Source organism: Musca domestica, unplaced genomic scaffold, assembly GCF_030504385.1.
Source record: "Musca domestica strain aabys unplaced genomic scaffold, Musca_domestica.polishedcontigs.V.1.1 5, whole genome shotgun sequence".
NCBI lineage: Eukaryota > Metazoa > Arthropoda > Insecta > Diptera > Muscidae > Musca > Musca domestica.
Genome location: NW_026712346.1, coordinates 21387483 through 21404747, shown reverse-complemented (window position 1 = coordinate 21404747; position 17265 = coordinate 21387483). Strand labels below are relative to the sequence as shown.

At 31.6% G+C, this 17265-nt stretch overlaps 1 protein-coding gene across 5 annotated transcripts in view; it reads left to right on the top strand.

The window, feature by feature from the left end:
• The window catches only part of LOC101901699 (unextended protein), a 74402-nt gene that overhangs the window by 15590 nt on the left and 41547 nt on the right, over positions 1-17265 (top strand). Inside the window, exon 1 of one of the 5 annotated variants that reach the window (XM_059128135.1) lies at positions 11196-11216. The exons of the other annotated variants lie outside the window; for them this stretch is intronic. The gene's annotated coding sequence lies outside the window, so the exon portion shown is untranslated. Of the gene's footprint in view, positions 1-11195; positions 11217-17265 lie in introns of those variants that run through there. 5 annotated transcript variants of the gene reach the window in all.

Genomic DNA, 17265 nt, shown 5'->3' with positions numbered 1-17265 from the left:
CTGTTGAAATCACGATACACCCCACATTATTTGACGGAGAGCCTCGAAATTTAGCAGAACAATTTGAATTGTGTGTAGGATGTTTGGTCTTGAAAATGAGATATACCGGTCCACGTTTTGGCATAGCCCCCATACAATCGTCATTTTGATGATTTTTGCCACATTTTTTCGATACCTCTCGATATTTGGTGTTTTGATGATTTTTGCAATTTTTTAACAGCTTTGTCCAAAAATTGGTATTTGTAGTTCGTAGTGGACTGTAACTCGTGTTGCGAAACATTCTATGTGTAGGTTCACATTTTGGCATAGCTGCCGATCACATTTACTCAAATAATTGTTTCAAATTCGGTATTTTAGAAGATTTGATAGATGACAATCCTTGAAGTATAAAGTGGTCTACAGAGGTTCCCGTTTTGGTATGTTCCCATATAACGGCCTCACCCACTTTATGGTTTTTTGATAAGTTTAACTTCATTATGCAAAAGGTCTTACTGGTATATGAAGTTTAAAGTGAAACACGTTTATATAAAAATGTTTAATGTTTGTTTACTTGTTATTTATTTATTTATTTATTACGTCCATCATACAATGGAAACATTGTAAAAAATATTTAGAATGACGACTCTAAATGTAACAGTCATCATTTCTCACAGCAAACGTTTTCCGGCGATTCGTTCGCAAACGATACACCTCGGCAAACCACAGCCGAAGTACATTAAGGCAATCGTGTTGTTTGTGTACTTCTGGTATTGAAATGTGACTTCGTTTGGTTTGTTTTCGAATAGATAGTGAGCCAAGTGCAATGGAAATTTTTCCTGTATTCTTTACAAATCCATTTGTAGTACATCGGTGAATGTTTGGATGATGTGAGATGTTTCATGAACGTGATATTTCTTGTTTGACTTTTCTCTCTTTGCGAATGGACCCCTCTACCATATATATTATGAGATCTTGACAAACGGAATGGGAAAAGTAATATATCATTCATTCATTATATAGTGCAGATGTTAAGGCATGAAAAAGCAATTGCTTGTCACTTTTGATCCTCATTGTATTTATTTCTTGCTTATAGGGTAAGTTCGGCATGTCCCAGTAGTCGTAGTAGTTTTTATTTTTAAGCTCAAATAAATGAAAAAATTATAAGTAAATGAAAACAGAATTTTTGTTTACTTCGAATATAATGCCAATTTCGCTAAGAAAAGATGATTTATTATAATAAAAATTAAATTTTTGTCTGCGAAGGTCCTCAGCATGAACGGGACAATCCACATTCTTAAGAAAAGTACAATAAAGACGTCGAATCAGTTTAACTAAAGAAAAATATAATATTTTAATAAATTATTTATTTATTATCAATTATCCTTACAAAAAAAAAACGGTATGACGACTGTTCGAACATGTCATACCGACAATTGGCAAGTGGTGCTGCCTATTGGCAAAAAAAGCATTATTTTTATAAAACTCCAAATTTATGAACTTTTATAAAAAGTTATTAAAGCTATTAAAACTTTATTTATTATTGCAAAAACTATACAAAATGTCGAACCTGAATAAATTAACTTTGAAATAATTGAAAAGTTCCACTCAGAATGATGAACGAATTAATACGCGAAAATCCTAAAAGTGCCGACTACTGATTCACTTACCCTAACTAAAAACCTATTTGTGCTCAATGGTCAATTTTATTCAGATTTATTTCAGCCCGCTGCGCTTATTTGTGTTTGTTTCTTTTTTAAAAATAGTGACATCCTGTTATGATTTTGTATTTTGTTTTGTTTTCGTATCTTGTTCTTCAATTTGTTTTTCTTTTTTTGTTTTGCGTCTTTTTAGTCTCCGCTTATACACATTTACATTTGCTCAAGTGAAATGTAAACAATGCCGATGAAAGCAATTTTTATGGGGGTACGGTTACGTTTGCTTACATCGGCACATTTGCATTGCTTTAAACTTAAAGGGAATGATTTTCTCAACAGTTATGGAATGGGAACATTTCTTCTTAATTTCTATATATATTTATTTGCATATGCATATCCACAATAAATTGACACTTTTAAAATATAAGTGAACTAATAACTACACATTTGTTTGTTTCTTTTTTATTTTAAAAACTTTTCGGTGTTTGTATAACGTTAAACCATGCCCACATTTGTAATTGGATTAATAATTAACTTAAACAAAACCCAGAAAGTGCAAAACTCTTAGGATTTTATACGTCTGCTTATCCTTGACGACACAACTAGTACACACATACATATGCAAACATACATATACATATGTATACTTATGTGTTGATGAAAAATGATGTAGTCTCAAGGTCTATTTTCTTTATTTTCACATACATACGTACTTATTTGTTATGACGACAAGTATTTAATGGAAAAGTAAATTGCAAACATTTTTTCCTGAATACACGCAAACACATATATTTCTATTTATAACCCCATGGGGAGTAGAACTAAGCATGATAGTTTCTAATTAAATTTCCCAATTTTTGTAAAAAAAATAATAAAAATAATGAAATATATGTCTTTAAGTATAGGTTTTTTGAAACTTATTTTAATTGATAATATAAAACATTTTTTAGATCCAAGAGTGCAACTGGCACTCAAAACTTAAACCGAAAAAATAAGCTCCTTATCGCAAACAAAACATGTGTAAACATTTGCTCATAAATATGTATGGCAAAGTCATTGCCTTATTGTACTGTTGTGAAACTCTAAGATAAAAATAAAGATTTTTTTGATAGAGGCGATGAAGAGCATTCGGTAATCTTGTTTTTTGAATCGATGAAAAACACCCGTATAAAAGAACAGAACAAAAAACTCAACAAAAACAATACAACAAATACAATCCATTCAAAATATTACTTTTGACAACATCTTATTGCCCGAATTCGGGCTAAAAGACCATGGCGTTAGCTTGGTTCCAGAACTTGCAAGAATAAATTATATTTACAGTGTTTTACAATTTAGCAATTTTGTAACAAAAAACTTTTCTACGGAAGTAGTGAAAGTTGAAGCCAATGACGGTGACTTTAAGGACCATGCCTAATACCGGACGTACGCTTTCAACGTGTTTCCCCACAAAAAAATAACACATGTACTTTTTCGTAATACGTGGGGCGGTACTCTAAAATGGGATGGCTTCATCTCGTTGTTATTGTTTTTATAAAAACAATCCTCTTGGAGAAAACTGAAAATGTCAGGAAAGGGTTAAGGCAAGTAGTTAAAAAAATTGGCTGGATAATAGGTAACCTTAAACTAATTGTTTTAAAGCTATAAAATTATTAAGAATTAGATTTCGAACTTTAGGTGAATGGTTAAATGTTGCAATTAATAGTGGGTTTTTAGTTTGAATTATCAGTTTAAGTTTTTATTATACGTTTTTTGAAAGTTTGATAAATGATTTTATAAAAATACTAGCTAGCCCGGTCCGCGTTGCCGGCCCGTACTTTTAGTCTTTAAAGCATAATAAATCACAGATCTGACTTATGTAGGCGGCACAATTTTGATTATAAGTAATGACGCCATTATAAATACTCCAATTTTGATTACAAGTAATGACTTGATTATGAGTAATGACTCCATGACTAAATATAAATTAATATTCATGGCAAAAATTATAATTACCGTCGGTTTTAGATATTTTGAAGAGCCTGATCTTATTTTTTAGCTATAGGCTTTAATTTGAGTGTTAAATACCTATATGATAAAGAACATCTATAATAGCCCCATGTGAAAATTCAGCTCAATTTTTGGTATTATAAAAAGCATTCAAATGAGCTATAATTTGAAATTTGTATTTCTAACGTTTAAAATCCCGTACTGCGTAATATTCAGTTTTGTCCACCTCATACTTGAAGGCAGAATGTTGTCAGAATAGCCAAAAAAATTACTCTTTTGCTCCGATTACCGTAAGATGGACATTAATTGTTTGTCATTTAAATTTTGCGGTGGAGATTCAATAAAGTTGCATTATAATTTCGTATTTTTTTTTCATGTTTCTGCCACAATTTCCGACTGAATGAGTCCCAGATTGACATTTCGGAGTTTATTTCGTATAGACGTACATCCTAAATCTACGTTCCCAACCAATATTCTCTTGGGGGTTACAAATTCAATAGAATACCAAATTTTCTTTTCTGACCACACATTGGTTGGGAAAGTGGACTTGGGGGTATACTAATGTGGGGACTATACTTAAATAAATTCCTATGAGGATAATTATCTGTAAGATGATTTTCCACCCCAGGGTTTTTTACCCCAAGTAGCCTCAAGACTAAGATGCGCGCTTTTCCGAAAAATAAAAATTTATAAGAAGAGGTTTTCTTCCCCCTTAGAAACAAAGATGTCAAATAAGGGCCAAAAAATGAAAAAAGTGAGTAAGACCCCGAAAATACCTTAAATCATATGATGGTGATACCAAAACGTGATAATTTTTTGCAAAGATGGTTTCTTCTTAAATTATCAACATAAGCTAAAATTAGTACAAAAAATATGGTTAAATGTAGAATATACTTGAAATCGGGTTGTTCCGTTATCAGGGGTTATGATCCATATCATGACCTGGCAAAGCGATTAAAGGTATCTTGAATGTTTAGGTAGAATTTCTATTTTGCGTTCTTTATAGTCGGTATTTGACTGATAGCAGTCCCAATGTATTTCGCATTTTGTGTTCTCATTTGACAATTTATTGAAAGAAGTAGGTCCACTTTTTGAAATTAGCCCCATAACGCTTCTTTGGTCATTTTTGTTTGTTTAAATGTGTTCGCATCTTCCAGCTGAAGCACGATGTAGGTCCTGGAGTAGAAAGCATTTAACATCGTATTGCGCCCTCATTTCATTTTTAATATTATTCATTCAGAATTCAAACCAATAAAAAAATGTACACTTCAATATAGAAAAAAGAAAAAGAATCTTCAACTGGTTCGCTGATTTTTTTGCGCAAATTTTTAAAGGTCCTTACGAAATTTGTCGGTAGAATGTACTATTATTTGGAAATTCGATTCCATTGAAAAATTGTCGATTTTTCTCGATTTTAGAGTTTTCATATAAAGCGACAACGAATAAAATTGTTATTTATAGATTTTATGTTTTTATTGGGTATTACGAATAAATACATAAAATCTATAAATAACAGTTTTATCCGTTGTGGCTTTATACTACCCAAAAAAACCTAAACATCATATTAGAATTCCAAAAAAAAAAAAAAAAAAAACACTACAAATGTACATTAGAAAATAGTAAGTCAAAATGGAAAAATATGCAATATAAAACATTACTATTGTACATTGTAAAAGTCAAAATGAAAATGTTCAAATTTCACATTTTTACGCGATTTTTTTGGATTTTATTCTTTTCTGCCAAGGCAATTCCGAATTTTTCTAAATCGTTTAACATAACTTTCTTTTACATATAGAGAGATAGATTTAAAAGTAGGCGCGTTCCTCAGCCCCTAAATAAGTACTTAAGGTTGGATGGAAAGCCAACAGCATCTCGTGTAATAATGCTCAAACCGATAACTTCACTATTTTGGTCAATATTTTTTTCTTTAAAAACCTAACTCGGGGTATGACGAACGTTTGTACAAAAAATTATGCAAATCGGTCCAACCGTTTCCAACTGATTCCGTTACCAACAAACAACAATTGATTTTTATGTATATAGATAGAAGATAATAGTAGAAGTAGTAGTAGTAGTTCATACATTTGGAAGAGCCCTACCTTGTCATATGAAAGAAGTAGGTCACTCACTCCAAAAGATTTTTTATTTAAATTTTTATTGGTATATTTTACCGCGATTTTTTTTGCCAGGATACCATTCCAAAATTGTATGAATTATCAAAATCCGCCAAGCCATTCTTTAGTTATAAGCGTAGTACCTAACATAACTTTCTTTTATAATGTGAAAATGATTATCCATTTTGTTTAAAAAAAATCGTTTGAATTCAATATGATAAGCCAAATTGAAAAAAACGTACATTATATGAAATTGCAAAAAAAAAAAGAAAAACAAATGGAAAAAAGAAAATCTTCTTCAACTTGTTTGATAATTTTTTACAGCAAACGTTTAGTGGTCCCTAAGAAGTGTGTCAATAGAATGTACTCTTATTTTAAAATTTGAGTCCATTGATTTTTTTTCTAAATGTTATCGTGATTTTTTTTTTAGCGATTTTGGAAAAGTAATTATCTTTAAACTTTGGCGTCTGCGTTAAATTATTTCGATATAAGCTTTTCCGTTTCGCCACCACATAATTCGGTACTTCGCTTCAAAATAACCCGTCTTTAATTTCAGTATTAATATTGGAATTCAAAAACAAAATATAAAAAAACCAAACCAGAAGTAAGTCAATATATATATATATATATATATATATATATATATATATATATATATATATATATATATATATATATATATATATATATATATATATATATATATATATATATATATTTATTTATTGACTTCTGGTTTGGTTTTTTTATATTTTGTTTTTGAATTCCAATATTAATAGTGAAATTAAAGACGGGTTATTTTGAAGCGAAGTACCGAATTATGTGGTGGCGAAACGGAAAAGCTGATATCGAAATAATTTAGCGCGGTCACGCCAAATTTTAAAGATAATTACTTTTCCAAAATCGCTAAAAAAATTACGATATTTAAAATAAGAGTACATTCTATTGACAATATATATATATATATATATATATATATATATATATATATATATATATATATATATATATATATATATATATATATATATATATATATATATATATATATATATAAGAAAACAGCAACATCAGTAATAAGGGTTCGGAGTGGCAGAAAAAAAATATATATTTTTTTTCTGCCACTCCGAACCCTTATTACTGATGTTGCTGTTTTCTTCCGTCCACTTCCTTGACGTCGGCCTACGCTACCAGTATCACAATAACGAGCGATAGCATGAGAAACAAAAGATTTATTCACATTTAAATGCTGTAGTGCTCTAACGATAGCCACTTGTGGTTTTCCAGCCAAATATAAAGAAATCACACTATCACTATCACGGAAAATTCTCACCAAAATTCTTTTGTACGCTTGTGCACATTATAATGAGCTGTCACTGGAATAGTTTTAACAGCTGTCGAATGAGTGGCTTAGAAATTACCGCTGTCTGTAGTTGGTTGCAGTTTTTTCATCTCACCCTGTTGAGGATATTTGATCCGATAATTTCTGCTTCCTCTCTGAAATGTATGCAGAAATCAACTCGACTGAAACGGCTAATGAACGGACCAACAAAAAGTATGAAAGAAATTTAACATAAGCTCATTTCAAAAATTCTAAAACCAATTTATTTTGATTAAAACTCAACTTTTTATCAGTTTAATATCTACGCATTTAATATTTTGGATTATAAGTAGAATCCACTAATTGGCAATGGAATAGCGGTAATTCAAGAATTAAGAACAGTAAAGAAAGAGATAAGGTTTATATATATATATATATATATATATATATATATATATATATATATATATATATATATATTTTTTTTTTTTTTTTTTTTTTTTTTTTTTTTTTTTTGTTATGGGTGCAGGGTACAGGGTATAGCGTATAAAATAACCAATACCGCCCGACTTTTGTCCTTTCCTTGCTGGTTTTATTTTGTATTGTGCATATTATCACATGTTCTTCATAGCAAACCTTAACCATCAATTCCGCTTTTCATTGTTCAGGCATAGTTCTTTACATTCATAATCAACATTTGTGAACAAACTTGCAAGACCGAATGGTACACATTGCATATATTGTGTACAATATATAATTGTACATATGTATATATCGCTCTTTGAGTAATAAAGTGTAACATCTAAGAAAATACACGTTCGTATGTATTGCATTCGCAATACATACATTCAGAGGCTTAGTACGGACCGTAGAGAGATGTGTTCTTGGCCTAAAAATTTGCTGCAACTCCCTTTGAAGCCTACGTTCGCTTGGCTCGGACCTTAGCCTTACTAGTCTGAAGATTTCCCCTACAATTCTCTTGGGGCCAACGTTGGCACAGCTGTGACCGTAGGCAACTTTTCCAAGTCATTTCTTTACAGCTCTCTCTCCCTCTGTCCGTGTTGCTGTTAGAGATTTCCTGGAAGTATCGGTGCTTTCAGCCACCTTAGTGCATTGCGACTTTGTTTTTATATAGACACTCTTTTGCTAGCTAAGGAGCTAATCGCATAAAAAAAAGTAATCTGTATACTCGGGTTGACAATATCTCACAACATCTATAAAAGGCCATTTTATTTAAATGGCCTTTTTATTTAAAACTAAACCTCCATTGTTTATATGGCTGGGAAGAACATTCTCATAGGGAGAGAAACACATACATACCCTTGTAGTTGCCCAAATTCGTTTATAAATGAAATTTTTTATCTCACCCTGTAATTTTATTATATTTTTGATAACACTATTCTTTCTCATTCATATTCATTCAAATACTAAGGCTTTAGTATTCTTTGGAGTTAATTATGCTGTTGCTCTACATACATACACCTGATTTTGTACGATTTTTAAGTGTTCTATCAATAATTAATTTTTTGTCTGACAAAGATAAGAAATCTTATTTTCTTTTAAAGCGAAATTAATAAGAACATAATATACAATAAGTATTTCCATTAATGTGTACATACACACACATATATTTGTGTTTGTTTCCTTAGCAGATAGACATTACACATTGCAAAGTACAAGTACAGTCGCGACCAAAAGATTTATTTTTATTGAAATAAAACAAAGAAAAACATAAACTTGTATTTAAATGTAAATACTTATAATAAAACAAGTAAGCATAGGCTATGGTACAACACTACAATATGTTGAAAGGCCCCTTATGTCCGAAACCATTTTGGAACATTTCGCTTTTGAAATTATGTTAAGAGCACTGCCGACATATTACCCTTAGTTTTTTTTTTTTGACCAGGGACATTTGCCCAATATATACGCACTTCATCGTGCTGTTAGTTGTTGTAGTCCATTTTACAGCTAAATATAATCCAATGGTCATCCAAAATGCTAGACTTCTTCCCTGTCCTTAACTCTCTTTTCATGTAAAATTCCGTGTCGATTGGTTTCAAGTGTGTGATCAGAAAAAAAATTCTGTTTCTGGGTCATTTGAACCCCTAAAAATTTTGCGATAAATCTCCAAAAGCAAGAGGTCCTTCTGTATCTACAAATAGACTTATCTATATGATTAGCTTATCTACGATATTTGACTATATTCGTCAACGAAATCAGCATACAAAAGGGGGAAGTTCGCCTTTTCTGTATTTTGGATTAAGCCTTTAATTTATTTTCAGCGTTTCGGTAGAATGGATATGTTGGTATTTTTTTCGCACAAATGTAGTGGTCCTTTCTACCTTTATTTCGTGTCCTTTGGTTTCTATTTGTGACCATTATAACGCCTGCAAAATCACCCCTAAATATATTTCGGACATTCTTGAAAACAATAGGCCTAGCTCTTCTGAGCCTAACCCTACCCTTCTGAAAATTTTCGTGAAGAACGGACGATAATTGTCATCTGTATATAATAACCCCAATCTGTGTTGTAAGATGAAAAAATATTACAAAATATACACTTCAATATTATAAGTCAAATTTAAAAAATCGCATGCGATCAAAAATATATAAAAATAATAATATATCACAAAATACTACAAAATCTATATTAACATAATTATTGGCATCTTTTAATGCGATTTTTTTAGATTTTATACTTTTATGCCAAGAGGGCATTCTGAATTGACAAAATTTGTCAAATTCGGTTTAACCATTCTTGAGATATAAGCATTCTAGCTAATATCCCCTTCCTTCCTACACATTTGATATATTTACTATCGGCATCTACATAACTGTGAGAATTGACCTGTTCGTCTATTTGTGATTTCGCCGGGATTTAAAATATTGGCGGTTTAATGAAAACTTTTATTTAACACAAAGATTATGGTCTATTTCACCCACTAAATATTACCCGATGACCATCAAAATTGGAGGGCTTCTGCCCAGCCCTATGCTCTAGCCCCATGCTAACTTGGTTTATAATTGTGACCTGTAGAGCAACTGCAAAATCAGGAAATTTTTCAGTTTCAACCCCTAAATATTATGCGATCATCTCCAAAGGAAATAGGTTTCTATTCTGACCTTAACCGCACCTCCATTTTTAATTTCGTGAGGATCGGGCCATAATTGTGACCTGTAGAGTGATTACAAATTAAAAAGGACAGACGGAAGGACGGACGGACATACATAGCTAGATCGACTCAGCTCAGCGAGGTAGGAAGACCCATATATACTTTCCTATGTGGGAAACCGATATTTCGAGGTGTTACATAATTTTTGGCCCAATCAAACTTATAATACCCCCAACACATAGTGTTGTAGGGTATAAAAAGCAAAAAAATCTGTGACAAAGTCAATAAAATAATATTATACTAAAACAATAAAATGACTGCAGATATCGGATTTTAATATTTTGTTCGTTCCCCAGATTAGGCAATGACTGTCTGTAACCGCATACATTGGTGTTGAGAAACCTATTTTTTTCGTTTCATCTGAGGTTACATTGATACATTCTGGTTGTAACCTCTCATTTGTCATGTTTTCTAATTTCACATCGTAAATTGTCCCAAACAGGTTCAATGACATTCAAACCTGGAGTTTGTGGTGGCGTATGTAGTTGACGGGGGCATGGTAAGGCAACATCATTATCTTGCTGAAAGAAATTTATCGACTGATGCCCTTTATTCATATGCTTCTTAGCAAATTCTAAGCGAAGTTTTCTGATTTTCTTACTTATAAATGCATTTTTGCGTGGAATTAAAAGTCCATCGCATACTACTTGGATAAACAAATTTATTAGACATAGCCGCTAAACTTTCGCAGAGTCTAGGTAGACTTTAGTGATTTATTCCTAAAGGCGCTTCTGAATAAAAATGTATCACTACTTTTCTGGATATCCTTAACAGACTCGCCATATAGCAAAAAAGTGGTTCTACGTACTTATGGCCACGACTGTATATATTTTGTGATTTACGTTTTGTTGCTTTTGTCAAGTGTTTGCCTCACCTCAAATTTATAATCCCATCCGACTATCAGTTGCGATTAAATAGACCAGCCACAACGTTCGTCGACTACCTTTGATTGTTATAAACTATACAGAAAATCTTATCGCTGGTTTGTGTTACTTTTTCCAATATTTAAGTAAATATAATAAATTTTAATATCGTTTTTTTCTATTGTGTGCAAAATAAATGACACATATAAACTAGTGAAAGAGAGAATTGTTATATTTGCTCTGAGAGATCCGCTTTGTCCAGAAAGTGAGATAATAGAAATCTGTTAAAAATCTCAAAGTTAAAATTTTGGATTACAGATATTGTTGTGCGATACTAGTAACGATATTGCAAAGCCAAAAAGTAGTAATATAATTTCGGACTTGCATCTTGCATTAAAAAGTCGTAATTTTTTAAGGGGCTGGTACGGTTATGGTGCAGCCAGTCTAACACCTCATGTATACATATAACATATTAATATAGGGGGCTTTGCCAGAAAATCATTAAAAATTCAATAAAATAGAAAATGTATATTGTTAATGGATCAGCGTAATGTAAGGGAATTTTGCCTTCGATTGTACTATTGATAATATTCTCTATGCAGTAAAAGCTTTAATTAAAACAAGTTGGTCATTTTATTTTATGGAAAAATGTCATATCAGAATCATGCAATCATACACAAAGTAGAAATGCCATTCAGTACTAAAGTAAAGGAACACTAAATTCTGTAATATGCGTAATGAATTTACTAGTATGCTGCCCATCAGCTTCAAAAATAAAATTCTATCTGCAACTATAGATATTAAAGAGCACAAAGAAATGAATAATGAATGAGTAATAATGAATTCTTCAACGTCTGGATGATGCTACTTAACTCGGGACATCTTGTACTTCCCACTATGAAGTTATGCGATAAACAGAAGTTTTGAAATTCTGGATTCATAGCCCAAGATATCGAATATAGTTTGCTGGTATTAAGAAGGGAGAATTAGTGTAGGTGCGTTCGTGAGAATAGAGTTTCTACTTAAGTTCTAAAAACATTGCGAAGTAGTGTAGAGAAGTGGGAAGACTTAATTGCTTAAAGAATATGGTCAATATTTCAAATCGAAAACTCTCGTAATAGAAATAAACCTATAAATGTTCTTTTCTCGACACTGGGACACATTTTCAAGTTGACCCAATTGCCCTTCGGTAAGGTTGATAATCATATGAATTTGTATAATCATAACGATGTATACTTTGAAATAGATATGCAAAATATTTCTCGTCTAATTTCTGTAAATATTGTTATTTTTTAAGAATTAGAGATTTTTTGAATTCACAGAATGATTACTAAAACTACAGACACATCTAAATTGCTTTCTCGATCATAATTTACCACCAGAATGAGGGCTGCCTAGTTTTGTGTTTACAAATACCAAATGTTGTCAAACACACGGTCACATAAACAGGGGCCCGTGATAGGCAAAACGAACACGTTACGTACAATGTGTTCATAAAGTCATGCCGAATGAATCATTAAATTAAAACATAAAATGATTTGTCACATAATTCATAAGTCATTTTGACAAATAAATGCTAATTTAAGTGATTTACAATTTGTTAAAAAAATATGAATAGCTTATATTTTTATATATATATAATAATATAAACAAATTATAAAACACATATTCCAGCAAGTATAATTGTTTCGTCAAATATAATTTCCTTTAGATTGCTAAAAGAAATTTACGCAAACCTTAAATATGTAATTTCAGTGGTATCAGTGACGCATTTCCGTTCCTACGAAATTTATGAATATTATTATGAAGACTTAGCAGATAGTTATTCCTACAGGAAAATATTGCTTAATATTTGCAATAAATTGTTGGTTTTCGGCGGTTATCGACAAATATACTACAGCATCGCCTGAAAGTAACATAGGCTATATAAACGTTTTGAAATTCCACTTGGAACTGGAGGCATCAGAATCGAAGGTACTTCCAAAAATAAAAGATTTTGGATCTATATAGTCAATGCTCTGCCAAAGGAGCTATTTCAAGTTTGCCATCGTTTGTGCAAATATTCTGTGAAAATCAATTGGATATTCGTTTCTTACTTAGCAAAGACTGTATGTCCCAAAATATTTTAGTTTATGTAACTTCTAAAATCCAGCCATTTCCCTGCTATCAGCTTATCTCAGAATAAAAATACTATTCAAAGTATGAGCATGCGTTTTACACCGAAAGAAAAAACTTCATACCAAAAATTAAATCCTACGTTCCGTCAAGGAAATTTGTTATTGATTTTGAATCAACGTAGAGATTCATTGAATAAGTGAAAAAAGTTTCATTGAGATTCATTAATGTAAAATTAACGAAATTGTTCATTAATATAATGAAAATTCTTCCTTAAAATGAAAATAGTGGAGGGTATTAAAAACTCGTTCTGGCCGAACTTTGCTTTTTTTACTTCTTAATACCTGCACCACACTGTGGTAGAGGGTACTTTATCGTTGGGCATTTGTTTGTAACAGGTAGAAGTACGCGAGATAAACCCTACATTTTTGAATGATCTTTATAAAATCACGTTCTGAGTCGGTTTATGCATGTCAGCAAGTCTGTCCATGTATTTTCATGAACAAAATGCAGATCGCCTTTATTGTCCAATTGAAATGAAATTTTCCATGTATCATTTGTTTGGTCTAAGAACAAACTCCATAACGTAACGTTTTATCCATTTCATGAAACTGCTTCATTAAATTGGAGCACAAATTAAAATAAAACAATTACCGCAATTTTCCCACTAATTGTAAATACTTTGTTTGCGTATTTATTTGTATAAGACAGCGCCATTATGTATAATTTCTACAATCACATTTTTTCTATTTCTATTTTTACTAAATTTTGTAAAAATAAGTAATGAAATCCGCTTCATATATTCAATGAAACCAAAAATCATTGAATTTAAAAGCAACGTAAGTTTTCATTGTATGAACAAAAAATTTATTATATTAATGTAGCTTTTCATTGCATCAATGAAAAAAAAATCAACGAAACCGGTTCATTGATACAACGAAGCATTTTTCTTTAAGTGTAACATTATCTTCTATATATATAAAAATCAATTGTTGTTTGTTGGTAACGGAATCAGTTGAAAACGGCTGGACCGATTTGCATAATTTTTTGTACAAACGTTTGTCATACCCCGAGTTAGGTTTTTAAAGAAAAAAATATTGGCCACTCCTCCTTTTACGCCCACTATTTCGATTTATCTAAAATCCTTATATTTCCCAAATAAACAAGATATTGGTTTAAAAATTATTACACGAGATACTGTTGACCTTCCCTCCAACCTTAAGTATTTGTTTGGGGGCTGAGGAACTGACCACGCATACTTTTTAATCTATCTATACATCTCTATATATATATATATATATATATATATATATATATATATATATATATATATATATATATATAAATGAAAGTTGTGTTAGTTACTACGCTTATAACTTAAGAACCACTGAACTGATTTTAATGATTCATACAAATTCGGAATTGTCTCTTACCCGAAAAGGATAATATCCAAAAAAAATCGCGTAAAAATGTGATATGTTAACATTTTCATTTTGACTTTTGAAATGTACAATAGTAATGTTTTATTTTGTACATTCTATTGACAAACTTTGTAAGGATCTTTAAACAGTTGCTGTAAAAAATCAGCGAACAAGTTAAAGATTTTTTCAATTTGTTATTCTTCTTTTGTCAATTTTTTTCAATTTGTAATACATATTGAATTCAGTGGATTTTTTGTGAACAAAATAAAGAATAATTTTTCACTATATACAATTTTTCACCAAAAAAATGAAATAAGTGCGAAATACGATGGTAACTGACATCTACCTTTCAACTCCAGGGCCTACATCGTGCTTCAGCTGGAAGATGCGCAGACATTTAAACAAACAAAAATGACCGAAAAAGACTAATGGGGCTTATTTCAAAGCGTGGCCCTACTTCTTTCATGTGACAATAATCCGTCCAATGAGAGCTCAAAATGCAAAAATTTTTGGGAGTACAATCAGTAAAATACCAAATATAAAGGGTGCAAAATAGTAGAGCGAATGGGACTTTTAGTAAGAAAAGGATTTCTATCCTTCCAAAAATTCTGCCTGAACATTTAAGATACCTTAAATCGCTTTAGCAGGTCATGATATCGATCATAAATAATCATCGTATGATTTAAGCCATTTTTGGAGTCTTCGCCATTTTCTTCTATTTTTGGCCCTTATTTGGCATCTTTGTTTCTAAGGGGGGTAGAGAACCTCTTCGCATAAAATTTTCGGAGTAGGGCCCATATTGGTCTTGACCACTAAAAAATTTTATTTATGCTACCCTGGGGTAAGGAACCATCGTACAGATAATTGCCACATAGAAATTTATTCATGTAAAGTCCCCACATTGGAGTATCCCCAAGTCCACTTTCACATCTAATGTGTGGTCAGAAAAGAAAAATTTGTATTCTATTGAATTTGTAACCCCCAAGAGAATATTGGTTGGGAACGTCGATTTGGGATATACATCTATATGAAATAAATTGTGAAAACATGAACAAATTACAAATATAAGAAAGTAGCACGGGACCGAATATTTGTTGAATCGTCATTAAATTATACTATGATGAAAAATATGGACTCCAACTTACAATTTAAATGGCAAATAAAATTAATTCCCATCTTACGGTAATGGATGTAAAATAGCTATATTTTTGATTTGGCCTCTATTTGTCATCTTGGATTATAAGAGGTGAAGAAAGTTTTCAATGTAGGTCGATGTTTCGCATTTTACCATATTTCAAAGGATTTGGCTAAAAATGAGTATTTGGGGATGAAAATCTTACACAAAAATTTCAACATATCTACAAATTTTAGGATTTTCTCCATGTAATAGTATCCCCTCAAGTCCACCTTTTGGCGGACAAACAGACCGACATGGTTAGGGGGACTTATGAGGACTCTAATGCACAATCTGAGGTGCTAATGGGTTCAAAAAAGTAATTAACTTTGCCTATTCTTAAATCAATTAGCCCTCAATTACGAGTTGTACAAAGTACAGTAAATTCCAAATTACTGCTCATTTGACTAAAAATTAAAAACTAATCGACCAGTACGTGAACATTTATAACATTCATATCTTTGAATAATCATGCTTTGACAAATATGCATAATAGACAAAAACTATGGGCCGGCAACGCGGACCGGGCCAGCTAGTTATTTATAAATTTTTTGCAATTTTATTTCGTTGCAATATTTTGTTCTCCTACGAAAGTTATAATAATCGCAGATAACTCTTTTCATTTGAAGTGTATCTTGTATAACATATGCATACGTATTTGTTTTTGCACTATATATTATTATATTATATGCCCTAGTTATGGTCATTCTCCTACTATATATTATTCTTCAGAAAATACTGATAAAAGTATGAATTATAAGAAATAGCAAAAGAATTATGATAACTTAATCAGCAATAAGAAAACAGCTTTAAATTATAGTTAGGTTAGGTTTGGTTAGAAGAGCACCCTGACAGAGTGAAAATAAAGAAATAAAGAGAGAAAGAAAAAGCTTATGTTAAAAGGGTGTTTCCACTAAGAAATTATTGTGTTGTCTTTAGCCAGTGTAGCCTTGTAGCTCACTGAAGAATAATTGACGGGTAAGTATTGGAGGGTGAAGACAGATGAGCCTCATTCTGACTCTAAAAAGAGTTGGACATTGACAGAGTAAGTGTTCCACAGTTTCTATATCGAGAAAGCCTACAATAGTCAGTATCGTCACACCCCCCCACTTGCAAGTCATGGAACTATTATTACGGCGACCTGTGATTAAGCCTACTACAAGTTTTAGATCCGATTTCGCCAATTCATCTGCAGATTCATTACCAGAGATGTTGCTATGACCAGAAAGCTTAATAAAGGACTTCACTTTTTCCAGAGCAATTCTGCATTCCAGGACTGCCATAGGTTTGATGGTGGATGAATTAAGCACTTTCAGGGCCGACGTGTATAGTCACCGGTCCATCCAGTTCAACTGTTCGATTCATCAGCAATTCTACGGCTTCCCTGACAGTAAAGATTTCTGCCTGGAATACGCTACAATCTTTATTGACTTTGAATGAATTCCGTATATTCAGGCT